The 25,995-nt window shown below is 43.2% G+C and overlaps 1 protein-coding gene across 5 annotated transcripts in view; it reads left to right on the forward strand.

The window, feature by feature from the left end:
- The window catches only part of MAPKBP1 (mitogen-activated protein kinase binding protein 1), a 119,293-nt gene that overhangs the window by 12,377 nt on the left and 80,921 nt on the right, over positions 1-25,995 (forward strand). The gene's annotated exons all lie outside the window — the stretch shown is intronic.

The following is a 25,995-nucleotide window of genomic DNA, read 5'->3' on the forward strand; positions in this document are numbered from 1 at the left end:
AATACTGGTTTAAGGTTCAAGGATTTGTGGGTGCAAAGGTACCCATAATTTCTAGGATTAGGAAATGTTAGAGATTACTAAATATTGTGAGTCTTCACCTGTGTCTCAGACCAAGCAGTGTGAAAATGCAGGCTGGACTGAAAAAGAGGGGTTGTAAAAGTAACAGTGTACTAACAAATACAGTGGTGCCTCGCAAGACGAAATTAATTCGTTCCGCGAGTCTTTTCGTCTTGCAATGTTTTTCGTCTTGCGAAGCACGGTCCATCGCAACTGTGCCTCTTCAAGCGGCTTTAAGAAAAAAGCGAACAAACTCGCAAGACGTTTTCGTCTTGCGAAGCAAGCCCATAGGGAAATTTGTCTAGTGAAGCAACACAAAAACCGAAAAACCCTTTCGTCTAGCGAGTTTTTCGTCTTGCGAGGCATTCATCTTGCGGGGCACCACTGTAATTCCTGCACTACACTGCCATTAATATTATGAGCCAGACAGGAGCCAGAGCTGAAAAGAGAGAACAAATCTCTCACCAACGGTGAGGTTAAAACTATGTTTTTTTTAGTTTACAAGACAGTTCCTCAAGTCACTAAGCCACAAATCATGTCTGCTGTCACTGACTAAACTAGTGGTCACTTGTGTGTGGGGGGATTATTAGTGTTACCTCCTTGTCTTCAATGTTAGGGGGTGGGATTTATCTGTGAAAGGGAATCATAAAATCAGTACCTAGAGGTGCTGTGAAAGATGGAGTCGCTGCACTTTGATGGTGTTAGCACTCAGGTGTGGAAGAAATCGACATCTTATGAAGATGAATGGCACCGTGTGGGATTTCCTGCCTTTCAAACCTGATACAGTATATGGTTATGAATTTGTGGTGGAGGACAGAGTCCCCATAATCCTAAAATTAGTAAAGAGGTAGAATTTTGCTGATTTTCAGAATATGAAGGGAAGTTGCCAGGCCAGTGAAAAATACTGACTGAACCAGTTCTCCTGTTTAGGAGATTGCTGATAGGGATGCTGTTAAGAACCCAAGGAGAACTAAGTACAGGGCCATTAAGAACAATTGACCTTGAAGATGCTGTCCTTACCTCAGCTGAGAAGTGGAGAGAAACAGAAGAATTGAGAGAGGGGGAGGTTGCCTGGGTAATAGGATGTGTGATGTCACCACAAGAAAGGAGGGTGTTCTTTTACAACTGAGGTTTTAGGAGCAGGGGGTTCTGGGAAGAAGGAGCAGGAAGTGGGCAGAAATCCATGTGCACTGGATGGAAGAGGCTGCACTGAGAGACCAGGGGCCATGACGTGCTACTGCTTTGAACCCAAACTTGCTGAAGCTATGAAAGGAGCCATATGGAACACTAGTGGGACACTCATTGACATTGTGCCTCCTTCCTAAGGAACACAAACCCTGGTTAACTGTCAAGACCCCTGGACACTTGCTACCGCTCAGCAGAGACTGGGGTTGCCTGTAACCCTATGTTCTCAATGTGTTTATTTCTCTAAAAGCTTTATCTTTGTATATAATTAGTTCAATGCCCATTATCTGGAACACTGAGCAGGGGCATTCCGCACTGCAAACTTTTGTTGCAGGTGCGAGTTGTGTACTTAAAATACTAGGCCTTCCTTAACTGGCAACTAGTTTGATGACCCCCAAATTACAACAGTTGTAGTGGTCACAGAGTTGCGCTGCAGCCCAAATATAAAATGACGACAACAGCTAGGTTTTCTCACGTTTTGCATCTTTGAGGGAATCTTGTGGGTTTTTTTGTGGTGTATAGGTCTGTTTGGCACTAAGATTTTTTGCCTGTGGTATTAGGGAAATGGAAATACTGCTATATATTATACCAGAGGTTTTCAACCTTTGAGTCCACGGCTCCCTTGACCAACTACATTCTTTTTGTGGCACCCCTGAGGGGCTCAGGAGCCCAGTTAGGTCACCTCTTGGCTGCAAAGTTGTCAGCTCCTCACCCTTTTTTGAACCCCCTCCCTTGTGGAGTGTTGCCTCGGTCTCCTCTCCTCTCCCCTCTCCTTGGGAGTCCTCCGGGCAGCTCTCTGGGGTGAAAAAGACTCCTGCCTGAAACCCTGTAGTGCCTTCCAGTCAGCGTAGATGATGCTGAGCTATTTGGACCTTTCTTGGTAACTGTCTGCTCCTATAAGCTCTAATCAACGAAAGCCTACCAGGCCATCGTATTACAAAGTAATCCATTACAATTGCAAGTATTCTGCTGCTTTATAATTCTTATAAGCAACTCCGAATTGCCACAAGACAAGACATTTCCTAAAACCCTGAGCTGCTTCTCAGCCTGGATCTCGGCTTCCATCTTCTTTCAGCACTGGGAGGCGGGGATAATCTCTCACCGATAATCCCTTTACTGTGCTGTTTGTCCCTGTTGGCGGTAAGCCGTAGAGATGCACTTTGTAGATAGCCTTTGGGAGGGTGAAGGAAAGGGCTGGAGGCAGCTGGCATAAAGGCAGGAGGAAGGCTTTCCACTTCGGACAAGGGCCTTCTACTCTGGTTCTATTCCAGAACTCCGGCCCATGAAAAAACTCTAAGAATCCCATAAAAATTGAGGGTTCAGTGAGTGAAGTTTTGGCATCCTGTTGTGTTCTCTCCCTTCTTGACTTCTGTCTGCAAATGCAGCATTCAAACATTTTCTTGAATTAACTGTCCATTCTAGGTAGGCAGCATTGCAAAGCATTAGGTGATTTTTTATTAATCTACTGCTGGAGACCTTTTTTCATGCCAGATACTTCAAAACTAATCTCAGAGCTATGTTTTGTTGGGAATACTTTGGGATCTTTATTAATTTAGTGAAGCAGAATATTAGTTGTTATTAAGTGAATATTTTTTTAAAATATTGTTTGAATACTGTTCTCTCTCTCTCTCTCTCTCTCTCTCTCTCTCTGTGTGTGTGTGTGTGTGTGTGTGTGTACCAACTAATAAAGGCACAGAATTTGGCTGCAGTCACTTTTTTTTATAAAAGCAAAATGTGTGGTGATCTGCTTCAGTGTTCCATTCCCCCCGCCCGCCCCCCAGTATTAGTGTCTTGATGTGATATATTCTGTGAAGCAAGAATTTATGCAAGAGCATGATCTTGTTGTATCCCTTCTGAAAACGTCCTGTTTGCCAGGGTGTGTCTTTTTTACTATTTGACATTTGCTCTGGGCTGCTTTCCACAAATGGCTTGCCAGTCGTTTGTTTTTTTTAAAGGGGAGGGAACTACCTAAAAATTCTAGTTTAGATTATGAAACACCTAACTTGCTGCAAGACATTGTCCCACAACTATTCTATTAATTGCTTTTTAAGTATTGTTTTTCTGATGTTTTATTTTTGTTGATTCATATGTGCAAGGTTTTAATAATTGTGATAACAACACACCTTTGAGACTCGTTGTTGTTATGGAAAGTGGGCTAGAAATAGTCCAACCACCAACCAATAGTCCAAAATGAGGTTGAAATCTACCCTGTACTACTACTACTGTTCATTGCAGAATTTACACAGAAGCGGACCTATTGTCACTTACACAGTATTAAGCAATATCCTCCTATTTCAACCACTTACCATTTACAATTTGCCTATTGGGGTAAAAAAAAAAAATAGTCCCATGCCATTCATGTAGTTTTCAGGCAAAAACCAACCCAAGGAAGCAGACTGTCAGTAGGCATGTGGTGTTATTTTGGGATGTTTTGCCAGCTTGAGACACATTTGAATTGGTTTTGGGGTAGAAAAATGCTCCATAAAACTGGCCATATATTTCAGTTTCATATTTCATTGGTAGACACTTGGGGCAGAAAACTACCCTGCAACACTATCTGCTCCCAATCTTTTAATTTTATTGGAATATATATATATTTAGGTTTAAACCACAGAACCTAGGACTTGCTGATCAGAAAGTTGGTGGTTTGAATCCCCGCGACGGGGTGAGCTCCCGTTGCCTGGTCCCTGCTCCTGCCAACCTAGCAGTTCGAAAGCACATCAAAGTGCAAGTAGATAAATAGGTACCGCTCCAGTGGGAAGGTAAACGGCGTTTCCGTGCGCTGCTCTGGTTTGCCAGAAGTGGCTTAGTCATGCTGGCCACATGACCCGGAAGCTGTACGCCGGCTCCCTCGGCCAATAAAGCGAGATGAGTGCCGCAACTCCAGAGTCAGCCATGATTGGACCTAATGGTCAGGGGTCCCTTACCTAAATGCATGTATATTGTAGTCCAACACTCACCATACTTAAATTATGCCAAAAAAAGGAAAAAAAGGAAAGTTTCAGCTATTATTCCAGCCACTATATCTATCAGAAGGGTCTAGTCAATGCTATGGGTTTGTTAGTCAGTTTCTGAACCCATAGCCCCTACAGGCATTGTGAGCCAATGGCTCCATACATCCTTGGTTCTCAAACTTAATCCCTTTCAGAACTCCATTCCAAAACCAAGGTGCGCTTTCTCATAGAAAGTAAAGCAAAATGGAATCTTCCGTTCCAGACTTTTAAAGACAACCCCTAAAACAGCAATTTAACATGAATTTTACTATCTAATGAGACCATTGATCCATAAAATAAAAGCAATAATGAATGTACTGTACTATAAAATAAGACAGTATTGTAGATGATAAAAATTAAATTTTATTACCTGCACTGATGATAGTCATTGTTTGGATGGGGAGTTTTTATCCATTTCTGCAGTCACACAATCAATCAATCAGTAGCTGAACTGGGTTTCACACAGTCACAAAAACAAATTGACCCTTAAAAGCCTCAAAAACAAAAGCGCCAAACTTAATCTGTTCTGGAAGTCCATTTGACTTCTGAAATGTTCAAAAACCAAGGCGCAGCTTCTGATTGGTGCAGGTGCCCCGGAAACAATAGCCAACGTTTCCGAAAAATGTTTGAAAACCGGAACACTTACATCCGGGTTTTTGGAGTTTGGGAACCAAGGCGTTGGAGTACCAAGGCATTTGAGAACCAAGGTACCACTGTACTTTAAAGTGACATGAGTTCTGTGATTGGAATACTTGGGGTCTTTTTTCTTTTATTAGTGAGGTTGTGGATTGCGCCATGTGTGCTATTAAGTTTTACTCCTAGGAGAAAATATCGGCTGTGAGCAGGGCTAACTTATAGCATGGAGGGAAAGGTCCCAGTCAAGATCTGGTTTGACTGTCAGAATGAATGTAATTTATTATAATGCTTGTGGTAGTCCTGTATGTCTTTGGCTGTTCGAACAGGCGCTTGCTTTTAAGAGACAATGCAATCTACTAAAAAATAAACCCTGTTAAATCAATCAATGAGAATTACTCCCAGGTAAACATGTATGAGGCTGTTACCTGAATCATGTCACTTATTTCTGTTGTCCCAGTTACTTGATAAATTTTGTGATTCTCTGTTTATGACTTTTTTTATTGTGCTTTGCTTTGAGAATGTTTGTTGAAAGGTGGCTTATACAGTCTTCTTGTGCATCATAACTATTGAAGTGAGGCTGCCAGATGCAATACTATACAGTACTGATCCTTGTGCCTTAAATAGCTGTGAAGCAGGGAACATTTTGTTAAATGCAACACTACACACCATTGCAAAAAGGATGAGAGAAGCTGCCCCCAATAAAACTATCTCTTCTGAACGAGTAGTAAAATGACCGCAGTCCTCCCATGTAGAGTCTAATAGCTACTGAATATCATCAAGTATGTAATTTTTAAGAAAAGTTGGGATAGGTTTCTTTCCTGTGTTTGCATGTGGGATCTAAAACAATAGACAAGTGTAGACTTGAAAGTGGCATGCCTCATAATCTCAGATTAGTTCAAACGGACTATCTTTAGGGATTGCTCTTCTAGTTAATTGCCTTTTTAATTAAAGATCTTATTTTTACTAAAAGTTCATTTCTAAAACATATATAATTAGAATGTCCCCAGCCTGCTCGTAATGTTTTTGTAGATTGTTAGACACTTTGTGCACTTTCAGACTGTAACTATTTTCAGGTGGGATTCAAATGAAGGTTGTGTAAGTATAGTTGATTGTGAAGGCTTTCGCAACAGACCCACTTTCACAAAACCTCAGACTTTGGTAAGTGAAGGGGAAATGCACTTGAAAGTTTGGGATAGCACTTCCTTTGATGCAACATCATCTCTAACCGCCACTCAAACAAATGAGAATGAATGTTCAATAAATAGCCAACATTGTCTAATCTTCTTGCAAACAAATCAGAATGAATGCTCAATAAACAGTTGCCTGAAAGCACCCTTGGTGCTTCCAAAAGTAACTATTGTTTATTCATTTCATTTCTATACCGCTTTCTATTTTTAAGAAAAATATTATAACCTACATTAAAACATCAAATAAAACAATCCAGAATAAAACATTGCTGAAGAAAGTCAAATATAAAGTATACATTCAGAGCAACATAATTAACAAGAAACCAAAATATTATCTTAAAGTTTTCAAAATAAAACATTACAAAAGGAGGTCAGCTACAAAATGCATATTTAATGCAACAAAGTTAACAAAAGGTTCCTTATGCATTTCATAAGAAAACTTTAATAAAGGAAGTCAAATATAAAATGCACATTTAAAACAGCATAATTAGCAAGGGAATAAAATATTATCATAAGCATAGAAGGTATCTGCTGCCATTGCTGCCGGTCCTGTCAGTGGTGGTTCATGCTGAGCGGTTGTGGAAGCTTAGGCTCAGTGAACTGGGCCTGACTAAGAAACAGCCAAGATTGTGATGTTTCTTATAATAAGGTTTGTTGCCAAATTACTTTAAACCTGGAATTAATTGTAATCCTTCTTGATTTGACATTGCTGAGTTCTGCTCCCAAATATTTTGCCGATGAGCCACTATTGTTGTGATAACTTGTCTGTATCACACTTCAAAAAAGAAATCACAATGCCATGTACCTTGTAATATTTGCATTCTCATACTATTTTAACCTTGTTTGTGTGTAAAACTACCTTCAGAAATCTTGCTCCAAACACTTGTGAGAATAATGAGGCGTATATGGTATGTGTGTAGGAATGAAGATAAAAAACAACAACCCTGAATCTTGTGGTGTGCAAAAGTACATGCACTGAAATATCTGAGACCTTGGATTCAGGTGAACAATTCAAAAGTAAATGAAGCTATGATTATTCATAAATTTTGTTCAGATCTTGTTTCAGAGCAGTGGGTTGTTTTTGCAAAAATTCATTGCAAGCAGTGCATAAAGTAAGTTTCAACATGGAAAAGTAAGGCAGAGGAACAGGGTTGTCCCTCAGAGGTCTGTGCTTTGCACATAGAGGAGGTCCCAGGTTCAGACCCTGGCAGAACATGGAGGTAGTCCTGGAAAAGTCACAGTGGACCAGAGGGGCTAACCTCTGATGATGATGGACTACATCTCTGATCTTGCCCAAGTACTAGCTGAGCCTAATGGGAATTAAGACTTCAACAAGATCTGGAAGACCTTGGGAGACTCTGAGGTAGACAGTTCCAAGCTTGTTGGACCAAGAGTCTTACTCTATTTGAAGTAGTTTTATATGCTGTTCCCCCCTGCCCCAGTCTTCATGGCAAGGCTGACAAGTAACTTGTATATTACTGTGAAGTGTGGAAAGACACACAAGTGACTCTTACTGTTCCTATACTTGTCTTTAGCATAATCTCCAAAAGTAAGACTTGGGCGGTCACCGTCAGCCACAAAAGAGATATGTGAGCTCCACAGGTTTGGTTTCAAAATTTCTTCTGGGACAATAGTCCATTTGAGCTTAGTGAGGTTCTTCTATGAAGGAATACCACACGGAAAAATCCAGTACGTATTCTTCCATGTGTTTCCTCTGGATGAAAAACACTTTGGAGCTGCAGGCCCAGAGGCTTCTGGGTTTGCTTGCTTTACTGGTTACTGTTTCTAGGAGGTTTAAAAGAATGAGGGAAGCTCCCTGGTGTGTGCCATCACCTGTTGTTGCCTTAAGGTTTGTTGGCAACCGTTGGGTGTGCTTCTCTTTTGAGCTGGCTTTATTTTGGCTCCCAGGGCCTTGGTTTGTTGAGAGGAGCAACCTGATGCGCCTTGGTGCAGGCAAGTGAAGTGTAAACACTGTTGTAAATTTCCAGACTTCCTAGGACAGAGCTGCATGGGGTTTGGGGGGGGGGAGAGCCCAGAGGGCTGGAGCATGTTATTTTTGAAGTGCTTAGCTCTGGGGGAGGGGGGATATTTTGCGCCTAGGCACTTTTGCACTGGGAGAAGAGCAGATCCCATTACTCCGGTGTTCAGCGTTCAGAAGCAGTTAGGAGAGGAGGAAAGATTTATGAATGGAATCTGTTTATAAAATGTCAAGGAGGTGGATGGGTTTCTTTTGCCTAGGAAGCACCTATTCTCTGAAAATCAGAATATGCAAGGAGACCTTGCAGAATGAGTACTGGAAAATGCATGCACAACAAAATGCAGCCCTCGCCTTTTCCCTGTGCTGTGCTATGTATTTCCAGGCCTGGTTTGTGTATGTTCCCTCTCACTGCCACGCTCTCTTCTTTAACTTAAGATGGCTTTAGCAGCTTTCCCCCAAACGAAAGAGATGAAAAGTGCAAGCAGCGGCCCTAGATCAGATAAACTGTAAACAGAACCCTTGTGTTTTGAGTTGAAGGTGATCAAGTGAAACTTGAACCTATTTTTTTATGTTAAGTCAGGGTAGCCAATGTGGCAACCTCCAGATGTTACTGGACTGCAACTGTCACCATTCCTAACCATTAGTCATGCTGGCTGTGGCCAATGGAAACTGTAGGCGAACAGAATCTGGAGGGCACTATATTGGCTAGGCTGCGGTTGCTGGTCTCTTGGATCATGCACAGCTCTAGTAATGTTTGCGTAGCTGGATCACTTGGGTGAGGGGAGCATGATGTTAATGTGACTTACCACATGATGCCCGACATCCTGCAAAGTCCAGATAATTGGACTTTTTTTAAGTGGCAAGGGATCAAACCACGAGGACACAGGCTTTTAATCTTATTTCGCAATTACGGATGATTGACACCTGGTTTGGGCAGGCTATGTGTCATCTCCTCTCTTTCAATAAAGTGTAGCAGAGCTGTTGACAAATAACCCAAAGCATGAAATACTACAGACTGGAACCTCTATTTCCATTTCAAGCCTTCCTGTGCTGGAACAAATTTAGGTGAAATAGCCCAAGAAAGATGTATCCGTAGATTCAAGAACAACCCCAAGGTTGGCCATGATGCTAACAACTTTGGGGGGGAAATTAGCAAAGTGGACCCCCCCAACCCAAACCAACATGGCCTTAATAAAAAAATTCCTTCGCATGCACACGAAAGCTTATACCAAGAACTAACTTAGTTGGTCTTTAAGGTGCTACAGGAAGGAATTTTTTTATTTTGACTATGGCAGACCAACACAGCTACCTATCTGTAACTGCAACATGGCCTTGGTTGCCTTGGAATGTTGACTGACTTAGATAAAAAATTCTGACATCCAGATGGAAGGGAGGGAGGGAGGGAGAATGCAATGGGTGGCTGAAAAAAGGAGAAGGTGGCTTCTAGATTGTTGCCATTTTTGGGTAGGATTCAGTCGCACTCTGGTGAATTCAGGTTGCATAACAAATCTGCTTCGCCCAAATATGTGTATTTTTACAGTAAAGAAAGTGATGGGAAAATACAATGGAAAGTGTGGAATAACTTGCTTTGAGGCAACATCGTCCTATCTCGCCACAAGCAAATCATGACAAATGCTCAAGAAACAGGTCATCTACAAGCACCTGCATTGCTATAAAAAGGTTAGACTATGTATGGATTTTCACACTCAAAAGCTGTTTTGACATGTCCCCAAGGAGGAAGGCGAACGTTGTCTGTAGAAATGCAAGAGAAATCCAAGGTTCTAATGCAGTGTGTCTACATCATCCCACCAGACCCCAAAATGGGATGCCTCCTCTTCCTAGATCAAGCAGTGACTTTCTCTGGCTGTAAGGGTTATATAATAGTTTTATTGCATTTTATGAGAACCCTATAAGCTGAGATTCATGACCTATATAAGAAATAGGTTGGTGGAGCTCATTTCCCCCTGTATAACTTTTCATATCTTAGTGAAAGGAGGGTGTGCTTGTCTATAAGATCCAACTTCAAAATAATGAAACCAGCTCAAGCTCTGCCTTAGCTTTTGTTCTGTATGTGTGTTTTTCTTTTGGAAAGCCTTTGGCCTTTTGACATTCCATCTGGGGGCAATGGCAGCATGGGGTTCCTTCGGGAAACGGCTGCCACCGTTGTTTCATTCCATGCTGGTTTCCTTCCCATCTGCATAGCAGATGGAAGCAATAGTGGAGCCAGAGTGCTCCTGTAGGGATGTAGGAAGCTGCTTTATACAGAGTCAGATGAACGGTCCCTCTTGCTCAGTATTGCCAACACTGGCAGCGGCTCTCCAGGGGGACCTTCTGCATTCAAGTCAGTTTCTCTACCACTGAGCTGCCCAATTCAAGGTTCCATATCAGTGTTAAGTTCCTCCCACATCAGGCATGTACTTTCTATTTACCCCAGCCAACAAACCTCAAGACTTCTTCTAGTCTTCTGGTTTGGGTGCAGCCTTGCAGTCATGCTCCAAAGCTTTGGACTGTCTTTGTGGGTGTGTGTTGGAGGAAGCGATGGGGAATCCTTCCCATACAGTGGCAGATTTTTTCCTTCTGTGTGTCTGGATTGGCCATCTGCGGCGCAGCATCAGGAGTCTGTGGGAGCCAGATTACAACATGATTTCTTTTTAGGAAGGGCTGTGGGTTTTATTTGGGGGAGGTGCCAAATACCTGCACTTCCAAGCAAATAAAAGATCAACAGCTCTGTACACACTCCAGTTTACTCTGCATACAGTGTGCTCCCACTGCTAGTTTGGAGTGCATGCACATAACATTAGCCACAGTCCATATCTATCTTGTCAGTTCTTATGAAATACTAGGTTTTGATGCATTTCCCCCCAAGCCACCTTGATCCAAATTGAGAAAAGAATGACCTAGTTGTGTTGTAAGCCTTCAGTGTGTATGCAGCCAATGGCTAAGAGTCCTGATAGCTAGATGCTACCTCCAAGATCAGAGGCACCATACTGAATACTGAAAACAGTTACTGGAGAACAACAACAGAAAATGTGGGCTTCCCACAGGCATCTGGTTGGCTACTTTGGGAAATGGGATGCTAGACTAGATGGGCCTTTGGTCTGATCCAGCAGGGACACTCCTGTTCTCTTGAACTGGAATGAAGGAGGTCTGTTGGCTTTGTTTGAAAAAGAATCTGAAAAATGTCACCCTGATGTACAATTTCTCTTTGGAGTGGAAATATGTATCTGTTGACCCAAATCACATCCTATCTTCATGGAGATTAGCGTGAGAACTGTCATTAAATCCAGCTGAACCACGGCTTCAGGAGCTAACTGGTTTCAGCTTGCATATGTTTTTTACATTTTCGGAAGTTAATTCAAAACTTACGATGGCCACATTCTCTCTCTCTCTCTCCCTCCCCCCCGTGTCTCATGGATTCTTCCAATGTTGTGTGTGTGTTTGATCAAAGCTTCCTCAGCGATATTTTGCAAATGGCAAAAAGCTGACTGTTAGGAAAATGAATGTGTGTAAAGCTGTTTTGGGATCAGAGCAGAGATCTGTCAGGGACGTGCAGCTGCCAAGCAACTTGTTTAGCTCCTTGGTGCGTTGCTTCTGCGGAGGGAGGCAACGAAGCCGTTTCCTAGCTGAGCCGCAGAAGTAAGGGCATTTATATGAAGCTATTTCCAACCACTGTGGTCTGAATGTATGTGCTCCAGTGTTGGATTACATCTGTCTGGAAATAAACTCTGGGGCCTCTTTGTTTCTTTAACCATTAACAATAGCTGTGTTTCAGCAGTGTATGTACCAATAATATGGGCCCCTTTGCTCTCTCTGAAGTGTAAAGGAGGCAGGGCTGTTCATTTCCCTAGTTGTCTTTTATGAAGTAACCTCTATTTTTTCAACAGGATATAATCAAACCCCAAGGAGGTGTCCTTTTTAAAAAGTAAATCTAGAAATGGTATGGTTCCCTGGAAATAGCACCTCCATTTGAACTTTATAGGCAGCGTTGCTCCATTACTGAGCTGGGAGGGTTTTATCTATACAGTCAGAATAAATTTCAGACACAAAAAAGTTGTATTGAAGAATACGACTTGCAAGCTGTCTGGTCCCCAAATGGCAGCTAGGCATTCCATTTTGGTGACTGTAACCCTGGTTTAAGGACCCATTTGGAGCCTAGCTTATATATCTTGAGTTTCTAACACTGACTGGAAAGCACTTTCATACCGTTTCCCACCATTATGGTTATGGTTCTTCTTCCTCAATAAGTACCATGCATTGTGGGCCTAATGAACTGCCACACCATAACACCTTCTCATTCCTGTTCTTGAAATGACAAGCCACCCTCATGAATTCCTGGTTATCTTTGTGGCAGAAGAAATGTGAGGCCAGAGTGCTAGTGGCGCATGCGTTGTGCATGCAGTATTGAAACCCCTTTCGTTAAGACTAGTGCCACCTGATCATGTAGACAATGGGAGATGAGCAGCTTCTGGCTCTGCAGTTGGATTAGCAAAACCTCATTCCCCACAAGCATCTCTCATTTGTGTGTGCACACATGCGCCATTTGGTTTACCACAAAGCCAGAGGGCACAAATGAATCAGCTGCCTCTCCATGTGTCCAGAGCTGTTATTGAGTGTGTGCTTTCTTGCATTTTAAGCTGATGCTACTCTGCAACTTACGGGACACCAAATCAAAACACAGACTTGCAGTAGAATATTGTGATCTGTTAGATACAGTCGTACCTTGGTTGACAAATGCCTTGCGACTCAAATGTTTTGGCTCCTGAACGCCACAAACCTGGAAGTGCGTGTTCCAGTTTTCGAACGTTCTTTGGAACCCGAATATCTGTCATGGTTTCTGTGGCTTCTGATTGGCTGCAGGAGCTTCCTGCAGCCAATTGGAAGCTGCGCCTTGGTTTCCGAACGTTTTGGAAGTCGAACAGACTTCTGGAATGGAATCTGTTCGACTTCCGAGCTACAACTGTACTTGTCAGCCTCCTTGTTTCTTTGTTTTGTTTTGCAGTTGCATCAAGTTAAAAGAAACGAGAGGTTATTGCTCTCAGGGAAGTGCTAAAGCCAGAGCTGGTTGAAGTGCCCTCCTCAGGCGGTGGAAGTGCAAGAGGCAGCACTCCGCTCGCCCCACCACTTCTGCTGCTGAGAGGGAGGCTTTTCAATGTGCCGTGTTGCCAGTCATCTTCCCTCACCCCAGGTGGAGAAGCTGAGAGAGCAGCAACACTCTGAAATGTGCCCTTGCTTCCTCCATGTTTGGCAAGAGCCAGGGGATTCCTGTGCACTGGTTGCTGGAGGGTGGCGGGAGCCAATTTGCAACACTGAGGAGCACCCTGGCTCCTGCTGAGTGTGGTGAGAGCCTCCTGCGTGCTGGTTGCTGTTCAGCTCCCTCCCAACCTTCTCTGGGTAGAGGTGCTGCTGTGTATGCAGAAATCCGCTCACCCTCTTTGTACAGCAGCATTGCGGGACAGCAGAGGCTTCCCTGGTGCCCCGACAAGGGAGCTTGAACTTCAGTGCCCTTCACTGCCTATCAGGAACTGGATCCTAGCTTGCACTCTGCTTTGGCAAATGGGGATGCAGGCTGGGACTTGGGCTGTGCCAGGGGCCGGAGCTGATGGTGGGCTTCCCTTGGATCCGACCCTTGTCCATTTGAGCAGCCTGCACCTGGAGTACTGCCTGTTCATTCCAGGTAGGCCTGGAAGAGAACCCTGCCTGAAACCCTGGACAGCCACTGTCAGTCAGTGTAGGTAATATAGGACTAGATGGACTAACCACTCAATGATCTGACAATGTACCTATGTTCCTATGCTTGATGGACCCTCTTCCCTGGTGGTTTTACTGTCCGTTGCTGTTGGGCTGCATTGCAAAAAGTCCCCATCATCTCCAGGTGATAAACTGGGAGAGACTCCTGCCTGGGGAGCACTTGCAGCCAGAAAATGCTCCAGTGCATTTTGGTCCAGTGCTTTGGCTTGGTACATGCCAGCTTCAAATCTTACTGAAAGTAGTGGAAATAGTTGGATCTTGCTGCCTTTATCCCCACTGCAGGCCTCTGCTGCCCCTTCAAACATAAGTTACACTGAGCAGGCCTGTTTCCTATTCCAATTGCAGCTGCAAAGGGTTTCGTCTTGGTGGCCGTCCCTCGCCTTCGCTTGAACCAGATGTACAAATTCAGGGTGTGTAGCTTGTTATATTTGTTTGCTTAAATGTGCAAACACAGTTTACTTCATAGCTTATGTGGTGGTTCCTGCTGCTGTGCTCCAGATTGAACTAATGACCTTGAGAGCTAAATTAAGTAGGAGCCTTTTCAAGCTGACCTATAAAGCCTCTGGTGGCATGGCTGTGCTGTAACGGGCTCTATTATGTTCTGCTTGGAACTTGGGAAGAGGACCAGAAACCCCTGTGTTAAAAAAAAAGAGGGGGGAGGGCCCAAACATGAAGACTAACCATTTTTACAGACTGTGCTAAATTGGTACAAGCCAGTGCTGGTCTTGGATTTTTGAGGCCTATGTTCCATTTTTATCTCGGCCTATGGCCTTCAACTAGTCACTATTTTTCTCAGCCACTAGTCTCCATGCTAATGTGGAAATAACCATGATCTACTTCATAGGGCCCTTATGAAAAGCTGGAAACATAGGTCCAGTTGCATGCCACAAAGTTTGGCTTGACATGGCATCTGAATCAGGGCTTGTGGTTTGTTTGTTTCCAGCGTCCCTCCCTCCCTCACCGTAAGTCAGATTCTGGCTTGCTTCCATATAGTGTAGGATCAGGAAAGGAGTGCTGTGGCAACTCTTGAGCAGTGTGCGCTAGCTTGGTGCTTGTTCACATGAAACCATTGTTTAACTATGGTTTAATGCAACATACAAACCGGGCCATGCAAAATCATTCCACTGTTCTTGCAATCCTTAACAGGGTGAACCAGTTTTTTGTTTAATGAATGGAAGTGATTGTGTCCACTTTAGATGCAAAACATGTGTGGGCTTGATAGCGCAGAACAAGTAACTATTCAAGTACTGTAGTTAGGAATGGTTATTCAGGTTGCAAAGTTAACTTCCTCATTTCTACAGTGCGAGTCCATTGATTCATAGTTGCTCATTGTTAAAGACCCAGAGGGCGTGCTTCTGCTTAGTTAGGAGAAAGCAAACTGTATTCTTTTGTGATCATGCAAATTCTTCCTTGCAGTACCTGAACTGCATAGGGTCATTTCACACATAAAAATAGGCAAGCCGGTTACAGTGCTCTCAGTGTACCTGTTCAGTACACATTCATCCTTTACTTTTTTTTTTAGTGTGTGCCTTAAAACATAGGGTGTGAGATGACTGTAAACTTTCAAATTGAACCTAAAGTTGGTGCTCTGGGGGCTTCATAGTCATTTGTATAAAGAGTGAGGAGGGTAAGCTGACATCCTTATTTTTAAAGCCAAAGCCTTTAACATTGCTGAATCTTTTGATACCAAGTTTCTGATGACTTCAAATTCTGAGCAGTTGCGTGGGACCATCCATTTACAGGAATTAAGTCATTCTTGCTTTTTCTCTCATTGCCTTCTTCCCGTCTGCATGAAATGCATGCAAATTGCCTATGCAAACTCATTTTGTTTGCTTGATTTATTGAATGCATGATTCAAAGTGGCACCAGCTTATTTGCAATGCTATCAGTTTTGATGATTGATCTGTGAACCGCCCTGAGACCTCTGGGTATAGGGCGGTATAGAAATTCAAAGAAGAAGATGATGAAGAAGAAGAAGAAGGTGGAAAGCTACTCCACACACTATAGTGGAATCTTTGCCTCCAATATCGCAAGCAAATGGATGTTTTTATTCACTAATGAGCGTCCAGGTGGTCAGTGCTAATGCACTACTGAAAGATGATTCGTGCTGGTTGCTTAGCACAGGAACTCTCTGTGGGGAAGCCACCTGTTGCTAAGCATTTCCCATGATGCTTTAGAATGATTTTGGCATGCATTTAGAGTTGAATTTTGTGCAAACTCTCCAAGGTGAGGACACCCCCCCCCCCGCTTTTCGTTTTCTTACAAGAGACAGAAAGCTCCTTGTAGACGTTGCTGAAATACAGACCAGGAGGAGATTTGTGTGGTGTATGTAAGTAAAACAATCTGTCCATTGTTCAGTATTACTTGCCTGTGGGGCCTTCTGTTTAGCAGTGACATGACAAGTAAAATCGTGTACAATATTAAAATGGGTGCAGCCTGGAAATCAAAATGACAGATGCTAAGGTGAGGATGTGATACACATCTACGGGAAATTTTATTGTTTTGGACAGAACATCCAAACCCTGCCATACCCCAAAGTCAATTTTAGAGCTCCATCCCATGCTTGCTTGCATTTAACTGTGGCACAACTTGTGCTGACTGAAGTGAGAGAAGCGGCATGATGATAATACCTTAAGGCCCTGTGGGTCCTTTGTATACTAGCTTCAGTTTTCACATCAAAAATGGTTCTTAAATGTCAGAGATGATTTATCAGAGCATATTTTCTAACAAAAACTGTGGCTGTTCTAAGTGAACTTCTTAATTCCAGTATGTAGATATTCCTGGATTCAGTTAGGAAGTGGAGGGATGGTGGTGGTGGTTTGGATTTAAGTCTGGGTTTGGGAATTTCTCATCCGATGATGGGTCAGTGGTAGAGCGTCTGCTTTGCATGCAGAAGGTTTCAGGTTCAATCCCGGCTAGGAAGGACTAGGAGAGACCAGTCTGTGAAAACCTGGGGAGTACCTTGCCAGTCAGAGATGACGCTGAGTTAGATGGTGCAATGGACTAGCTTGGTATAATATAGCTTCCATGTTAAGAGGAAAACCAGTAGTACATAAGTACATAATCTCTGTAACATGTGAAGCGGTGCTGAAATGGCAAGGAACCCATTTATTTTCAAAGTGTGTGCTCTGCTGCTGTGATTATATCCCCTTCCCTGTGTTACTGCATGGAGCTGGATGGCAGCAAACACAATGACTCTCTTAAGCATTTCACTGCTAAGCTGACTGGTTGTACACGAAGCAAAAGCGAAGAGGCTGGTTGTGATGTGCCACTAGTCTTTGGCTCCCGTTTTTTTTCTGTTTTAAAAGGGATTCGGTATCTTCGAGGATTGTGCATTCTCTCCTCGCCCCCCCCCACCCCTCCAACCAGCTGTACATGTAGCACGGTCAGCATTTATGCTGAACAACAGATGTGGGGAGGGGCTTAAGTCTCAGATGTTGGAAGTGCACTTGGAGATAATGTCCCCTCCTTTATAAGAAGCTTTATTCAACAGGGAGGAAAGACGGGAGGAAATTGCTTGCAGCTGAGAGGGAGATTGATGCAGGGCTTGTGCGAGAGTGATTAAAGGAAGTACACTGAAAGAGATCTAAAAGGATCAGTGTTAAAAATGCAGGATTGGTTGAGCTAACAAGGTGAGCCGCAGCACCTTTTGAGATCCATATTAGCTGACTCCACCCATTCATCCACCTTTCTCAGATTCTTAAAAATAAAGTATTATTATAGCATTGCAAACCCTCAGGAAGCTGATGTATTCACCACCACACCCTTCTTCAGTCAACGTACTGTGTCAAATGTCTTCTTTAAAGGCCACTTCAGGCAAGATATTTTTTCTCTGTGGATAAATAATTCCAGGTTGGAAGAAAGGGTGCATAGACTGTTGTATTAAAAATATTACCTAACTTAGTGCTGTTCTGAAATGGGGTGTGTTGTGTGCTCTCAGCAAAACAACTGTATCCCTGAGCATCACACAAGGGCAGGTCTGTATATATTTAAAGCCATAGAGACAATCTATGGCCCAATAAACTAAGGTATAAGTCCCCTACGCTCAACAGACAGTACCACACTTATGTGCACAAAGCATGGGCTCTTCTAGTGTTGGTCATACAGCTGCCAGTGATAACTGTCTTTAATGTAGTGATGCTGAGTTCCAATGAACTGGAAACATCAGCTGAAAATAGCCATAGTTAAAGGAAAATAGCTTTCAAAAGTCCCTTTTAGGACTGAACAGGATAATGGTGCTATTACTCACTCTTTTATATAGTCTATTCAGTGAAGAGCTTCTACTTAAGGAATTACTGTAGAATCACACTATTTATTATATTTGTTTTTGTGAAATGAGGCAGTTTGATACTACAGCTGTTTCCCCCCTAACCACACAACACTTCATTTCGCAGTGCTGTGATGTAAATTTGAGTTGCTGTTGTTGTGGGTTGAGTTTTCAGTATGTTTTGTTGTATTAAGTATTATATGTTTTTATGCTGTATCTCCCTCTGGAAGATTTTACTAAAGAGCAGCTATAAATTTATCTAAATAAACAAATTGAAGACAGTGTTTATTTATTAATGTAACAAAACTGCCAACTGGACAATCTGCTTGGCAGGTGAAATTCCCTTCCATAGGAAAGCTGCATTAACCTAGCACAGTTCTGGTGGGTCTTGTCCCATTTTCTATTTAGTTGTTCCTTGACTGTTCATTTCTAGTTATGAGCACTGATATTCTGGTATGAAACAGAAATAATCAGCAGAGGGAAAGGCAGCTTTCATAATCAAGGGGTGACTAACAGTCATAAATCGTAGCCCCTTCATTGCTCTTGCAGAAATGACTCAAACAGTCTTTTAAAACTACTGAACATTACTTATAGGAACAGTGCTTTAGACTTTTTTCTAACTCCACCAGATGCTTCATTTTTCTTGATTTTTATTCCAAAGCTTTGATTTGTGGCTGCTTTGCTGCATGAAAATTTTCCTTTCTTGTTCATAGATTCCTATTTTATTTTTGTAGTGGTGGATAAATAGAAATTTGGTTGATCTGCAGGAAGGCCAGGTACTTTTGACATAGAAACATATGCGTAGAGCAGGAATGGGGAGACTTTGGTCCTCTAGATCAGGGGTCAGTGAACATTTTCAGCAGGAGGCCAGTCCACTGTCCCTCAGACCTTGTGGGGGGACAGACTATATTTTGAAAAAAAAGAAGAACGAATTCCTATGCCCCACAAATAACCCAGAGATGCATTTTAAATAAAAGGACACATTCTACTCATGTAAAAACACGCTGATTCCTGGACAGTCCGTGGGCCGGATTCAGAAGACGATTGGGCCGGCTGCGGCCCCCGGGCCTTAGTTTGCCTACCCCTGCATTAGATGTTGTGGGATTAGATCTCCCACAATGGAAAATGATCATGGGAGTTGTATTTCAGCAACATCTGGAAGTCCAGGGAACCCAGCCCAAGCTGTTTCTGTTTGCTCTGGATATTTTTAATTTGAAAACCTGGGTGTATTTCTGTTACTGCATCTAGAGCTGAGATTCAAGTGCTGCTGTGGGTCTTGAATATGTGGACTAAATATATGGACAGTATGGGGAGAGGTGTGGCTTCTGGGCATATCTGGCTGAGGCTTGTCTATAGAAGATTATATGAAACCCTCTCTTAATCACTTTCCCTGTGCCAGGCTTTTGTAGGCCAGGCTTATTTGCTAGTCTGATAATCGAGAATAGCCTTCCCCAAACAAGTACCCTCTAGCATTCTTCCTGACCCCTGGCTGCGGCAGATGGGAGCTTTAGTCCAAAACACGTGGAGGGCACCTGGTTGGGAAGAATCTGATCCTGTTGGCTACATGCCACCTTTGCTTTGCTTCACTCATAAGGCCAAAGCAGATTAAATATGGAGGGCGTGACTATATTTCACACACCTGTGCTTTCCTCTTAAAATAGTGGCTGCAGAGTGAAGGAGGGCAAGTCAGGTTTTGGACCACAGGGTGTTGGCCAGGTCTAATTCTTCCCTTCTGTGCTGCTGTCCGAAGTGGAAAAGCCCCTTCCATGAATGCGATGTTCCACCATCAAGCAGAAGTTGTCATTGGCACCCTGAGTGGGCAGGGAATGTTTGGGTCAGACAACGATGTATAAGCTAACCAGGGGGTGAGGAAACCGGATGGGTTGATAGGTAATGAGGCCTTTTTCCTGATGTCACTTTGCTCCTAGCTGGTCTCTGATATCTAGAGGTGAACTTTTGGAGGAGAAGTGCTTTGTAGGTCAACGGGGCAGGAGAAGAGGATGCCACAGGGGGATAAGTTGTGAGTGTGGGCAGGCTTCAGTTGCTATCACCCATTTGCCTTTTTGTTCTTCAGCATCAGTGCTTTGCTTTCCTGCCTCTGCTTTCATGGGCGTAGTAGCCAGGATTTTTGTGGTGGTGGGGGGGGGCAGGACTTTTGTTGGATAAGAACCGAAGTGATTGGTCAGTAAGTTAAGTATTTCTATTGTTTTACTTGTTCTAGGGGGGCAGCTGCCCCCACCCCCCGCTACACCCTACACCCATGTCCGCTTTTGTTTCTCTGTGGGCTTTTATACCCCAGGTATACAGATTCAGCACACAGAATTTGTGCAGTTGGAGGAGGAGCCTGTTTCCTTGACGTTGCTGGATGTTGCCCACCATCTCTGACCCATTGGCCATGCCTGCATGGGCTGATGGGAGTGGGAGGCCCAGCAATGCCACAGGGACCACGGGCTCCCTCATCCCTTGGCTAATTGATCAGAAATATGGTATAATGGGAATGAGAGGTGGAGAATAGCCATGAGACTGGAGTGGTGAGAGTCAAGGTTAAACATTGTGAGGCCACAGTGGAAAAAGGTGGGCCAAGGAACACATTTCCTCTCAAATGTGTCCTTCTCTGCTCTCCATTCTTCAGGCAAATTTTGCAATGTTTTAGCTGCCTCAAACTGGGGATAAATTGGCAGGCACACCCACGCATACATTACAGTGTCAGCTGGCAGAGTGATTGGAATAGAAGCTGTCAGCATTTTGTATTACACCCCCCCTTCACTGCCACCCCTGTTTTTCGTGTGTGCAAGAGATTCATAATACATAAGGGTCTATTGGCTTTATGCAACATAAATGATTGATATCCCCCTGCAACTTCACAGCACACTCTACTGCAGTGGGTTGGTTGTGTGGACTTTTGATGTGGGAGAGCTGCACCTTGAAATCTAAAAGGAAAGGAGCTGTTACAACTACTTGTGTCTGCGTGACAGAGAAAGAAAAGGTGGGGGGGGGAGAAAAAGAAAAACCCATTGTGATGCAAAGCATAATAGTCAGCTAAGAATTTGCACTTGAAATGCTTTGAACCTGGTCTAAGTTATTGATTTAGTCCATGGTTGATTGGGTTCCATGCATGAAATAATGTAAAAAATCAAAAGCCTGGATCACTTCTTAGACAAGCTGACTGCTAAATCCCATCTTCTTGAGGGTTGCTTGAGAAACATAGAATTTTCAGATATTATTATCTGGAGAAGGGTTATCCGCAGGCCTCGGTTGAGGAAATTTGCTTATTTGCATTGTATTCCTCTATATGTTTACTCCAAAGTCTTTCCTTCTGAGGATGCCTTCACAAGGCAGTTTATTGTGGAAACGATGTTCTCATGTATGCAGTGTTTGAGCAGTGTCTACAAGGCACCATCTTCTTCAAAATACTGTCCCATATTCCTCAACCCACTCCCCAATTTAATCCAGTGTTAATGTTTCCTTGTCTCCCCCCCCTTAATTTATTGGATTTTCCATGAAAATGTTAAGCCAGTATTAAATGGGAAAATAATAATAATAATGCAGCACACAGAGAATGGGACTTCCTCTCCTCTCTCCATGCCGCCTTCAAATTCTGTTCCTGAGGTCCCTCCTACATGGGGGGGGGCACTGAAGGGGAGCGAAGACAAGGAAGAAGTTCAATTGGACAAGCAGATGCTTGCTGTATAAGCGGGATGGCAGCATCCTATGTGGCCCCATGTTTTTTCTCCTTCTCTTTCTTTACCACAGGTGTTGTTGGGGCATGAGTATAAAAACCCTCTTTCTAATTAACATGTTTAACACTGGTTTCCCCACTAGCTTAGGCACCCTTTGCCTTGACATGCACGGGGGTTCCTACTTTGCAACCCTCCAAATTATAGCAGATTTATCCTAAGTAGCTGTGATCCAATCAAGTTTGATTGAAAAGCCATTAATATGGGATTGAAGAACAGCGAGATGTGTGTTGGGAAGGAAACACCACCTGCCTTCTGTTGGAGGAGAATGGTGTCGAAGTACCAGTCAGAGTAGGCAGTACTGACCTAGACGAATCAGTTGCGAAAAAAGGCAAATTCCATGCTAAGGTTCATTAGGAGAGGAATTGAAAATAAAACTGCCAATATCATGAGGACATTATACAAATCTGTTGTATGACTGCATTTGGAATACTGTGTGCAGATCTGGTCACCTCGGCTTAAAAAGGATATTGTCAAGTTGGCAAAGGTTCAGAAAGGGGCAGCCAAAATGATCAAGGCGGTGGAGCAACTCATCTATGGGCAAAGGTTGCAGTAGCTGAGCCTTTTTAGTTTCGAGAAAATGTAAGTAAGAGGAGACATAGTCTAAAAGTTATTGGGTAGCAGATGATGTGAGAGACCACTGCCTGAGAGATGGTTCCTTTCAGCCTAGACAATACTGGGCTAGAGGGGCAAATGTTCTGTCCTTAAGGCACCTTCTTAGGTGATGGAGGCAATTTTTGTCCGTGTTGTCTCTGTCTTTAGTTGTGCTTCAAAGGCCTGCAAAACTTGATCAGAAGTGATAGCAGCATCAAAAGAAATGTGTTTGTGCCACGGGCAACAATGGCTCTGTTAAGACTTCTGGTTTTTCCAGCCTGTCTCCAACCTTGCTATAGGCTTGCTTTGTCCCTCTTTTAATTATAGTCTCGTCCAAGTCTTATAGAAGGGTGGTTGGAATATGTCTGCCCAACTCCCGAGAGAGGAAATGAAACTGCAGGTGGGAAAGAGGAAAAATTGAAAGATCCTCTTACGATGTTGCAAAAACAAAACAAAACACCAATCTATTTTGAATTGGAAAATACCAAACAGAAGGGTGTGCATGTTTGGATGTGCATTCAGGATGGAAGTTGAAGCTGCTTATTTTCTTCTTCTTCCCTAACTTGAGTAACGTATAACTTAGTCTCCACGTTTAATTTCCTTCTCAGATCTTTGTGATGAAAATGGAAAACACCAAACCCTATAAAACAAACACACACGCACACATCCTAAACAAGCAGAGAAACCTGGTAGAGTGCCAGCCCTTTTAGCATCCAGCTTTAGCTCCAAGTGAATACATTACAGATGTGTTATAAGATCCCAAAATGAAGGCTTTACAGTGGAAATGCTGACAGCCCCCCTAAGCGGAACAGCACACTGTAATTAGCGTTCTTCGGTGAATGTGCCAAATGAAGCCCAGCAGTGCTAAATGTAACAGCGCAAGCTTTTTGTTGTACAGCTGTATTAGCATGTGCATTCTGACAGTAAATCGCACTCTGTGGAACGTTGCTTGTGCTGCTATTCTTCCACAGATCTAACTGTTACCACTTGCAATGGAGGAAGGGTGAGCAAGCGCATACCTTTTTCTGTCCATTTCATCTGTAGCAGCTTGTAATTGAAACTGGAGGGCAGCCTGACAGGTCTTGTGTCTAGAGCAGGGCAGTCCAGCATGCAGCCTGGGGGCCACATGTGCCCCCCAAGGCCCTTTTTGACAGCCCTCTGCAGCATTTGACATACATACCCCAGCCCTCAAGCTGCCTTCTCAAAGCTGGATAAGCAAAGTCTGCGCTTTGGGAGGTAGGTGTGCGGGCTCTGACAAGGACTTAGAGTCCTCTGGCTTCCTCCCCAAAGTCTAGCTAGGACTTGCTCTGAACCAGCTTTGGGAAGAAGGTAGGAGGGCTCTAGGACCTAGCTGGCTTTTGGAAGGCAGCACGAGGGCTTTAGGGCATGGGGCTTTCACATTTTGGTCTAGTGCTGCCTTGCACCCGTGCAACAAGGCAGTGTATGACCCGCAGGTTCCATGTCGAAGTACTCTTTCAGCCCACTTGGTATGAAAGGTTGGGCTGCCCTGGTCTAGAGTGTGTTTGAGGGACTGCTTGTACTGTGTCTGCAGCATGGCTGATTCCTATAAACTGCCAAGTGCCTGTGCTTCTTCTCTGCTCACTTTTCACCCATCCTGCATGGCATGGCAATTCCACAGGTATTTCAGGCTGTGTAGTCAGGGCCGTTAATTGACCAAACCACTAGTTTGTGTAAGTCTGTGCACAGCTCATCAAAGATTGGAAGGGAATATGACAGAGTAGCCTGTGGGAGTACATGTTCATTTTTTGTATCCCAGTGTAGTCTCTGGTCAAATAGATTTTGCGGGGTTTTGAGGGTCCAGAGATAGTTGAGTGAGCACTGTCATTTTGAGTGAAATGACAGAAATGCCTGACTGCTAGAAAGATGTCTCCTAATGTCTCGCAGACCTTGTTAAAATCAAGCATTGAAAATGAAGTAATCACAGTCCCTTCCAGGATGGCTAAGCACTTCATGAGTTGCACATGCAAAAAGTAATTTGCCCATATGTTACTGATGTATGCATATCTATTGATTACAGTGAACACGGTCTTTTCTTACTGAGTTAAGGAATGAAATTATTGATTGCATTACATTCTTTGACCTGGAGGCATATGTGTTACGGCTACACATCTTGGTGTATGGTTGGGATTTGCCAGGAATATTTGTGTGTTGTAAAGACTGTTTGATATTGCCTGTCTCTGGAGTAGGTGGTGAAGGGAGGGGAGTGACTATGGGCTAGTTTAATGAAAATGCAAAAACAATACTGAAAATGGCAGCTGGTTCCCCCATGTGAGAACAGCCTGGTTCATCTAACATATTTTTCATATGCCCATGTATCTCATTGCATGAAGTAATTTGATGGTGCAGGGTGCCTGCAAGAGTTTGTGATTTTCTGCTTTTACCTAGGATGTGGGAGGCCAGCAGTGTTACTAGCTTCAGATTTCTCAGTGAGCTGTCTCTGTAGCATTATATAAAATAAGGAACTCTTGAGGTGATTTCGCAACCTTTTTGAATATGACAATATATATGTTGAGGTGAGTTGAGCAGAGCTATACACAGCATTCCAAATGCAGTGGTGCCATACATTTATATAATGACATTCTGACACTGGCAGTTTTATTTTCAGTTCCTTTCCTAATGATTGCTAGCATGGAATTTACCTTTTTCACAGCTGCCTCATACTGTGACAACATCTTCCTCAAGCTCCACTATGACTTCCAAGATCTCAGTCCTGCTCAGTTAGTATAAGTTCAGACCCCATGAGCATATATGTGGAATTAAGATTTTTTGTTGTTGTTCCAACATGCATCACTTCACACTTGCGTACATTAAAATTGCATTTGGCATTTTCCCGCCCATTCATATAGTTTGCAGAGGTCCTTTTGGAGCTCTTCACAATCTCTTGTTGTTTTAACAATTCTGAACAATTCAGTATCATTAGCAAACTTGGCCACCTCACTGTTCACCTGTGATTGTTTAATCAAGAAGAAGTTTAATAAAGAACTTTAATGAAGAAGTTAAAATGCACAGATCTCAATACTGATCCTTGGAGGACTCTCAATCAATCAAATCTTTATTACGGCCATAGATCAGCATAAGGGGGGGGGGTTACAATCATTTAAAATCTGAAAAATGATTTGAAAAACTAAAAAGAATTAAAAGTCTATAAAAATCTAAAGGAAGCTAGCAAAGTCTGAAAGAAGGGTTAGGAACATTAGACGGGAGTGGCAGATCATAAGAGGTTAGTATATATAAGACTATAGCTATCAATCTACAGAGCACTCTGATATGAGTGCTCATTAAAGCTAGTTTGCGGCACAGGTCATTGTCCGACGAATTTTGAGCGCTGCTGTGCGGAATCTGGCAACATTGTATGTTGTAGCAGGGTTGGTATCTGAAAGCAATTATAAGGTACATATAGAATTGTCCTGTGGACACCTTGCAGCAGTGTTGGAGGACTCTAATTTCTACACCCTTCCATTTGGAGAACTGTCCCTTTATTTGTACCTAACCACAAGAGGATCCACAGTTACCTCTTAGCTCTTGCTTGCATGGCTGTATGAATACATCCTCCAGAAATACATACTGGCAGAAAGAACAATGCTTGTGTTTA

Source organism: Podarcis vaucheri (genome assembly GCF_965113315.1).
Source record: "Podarcis vaucheri genome assembly, chromosome: 1".
Lineage (NCBI taxonomy): Eukaryota > Metazoa > Chordata > Lepidosauria > Squamata > Lacertidae > Podarcis > Podarcis vaucheri.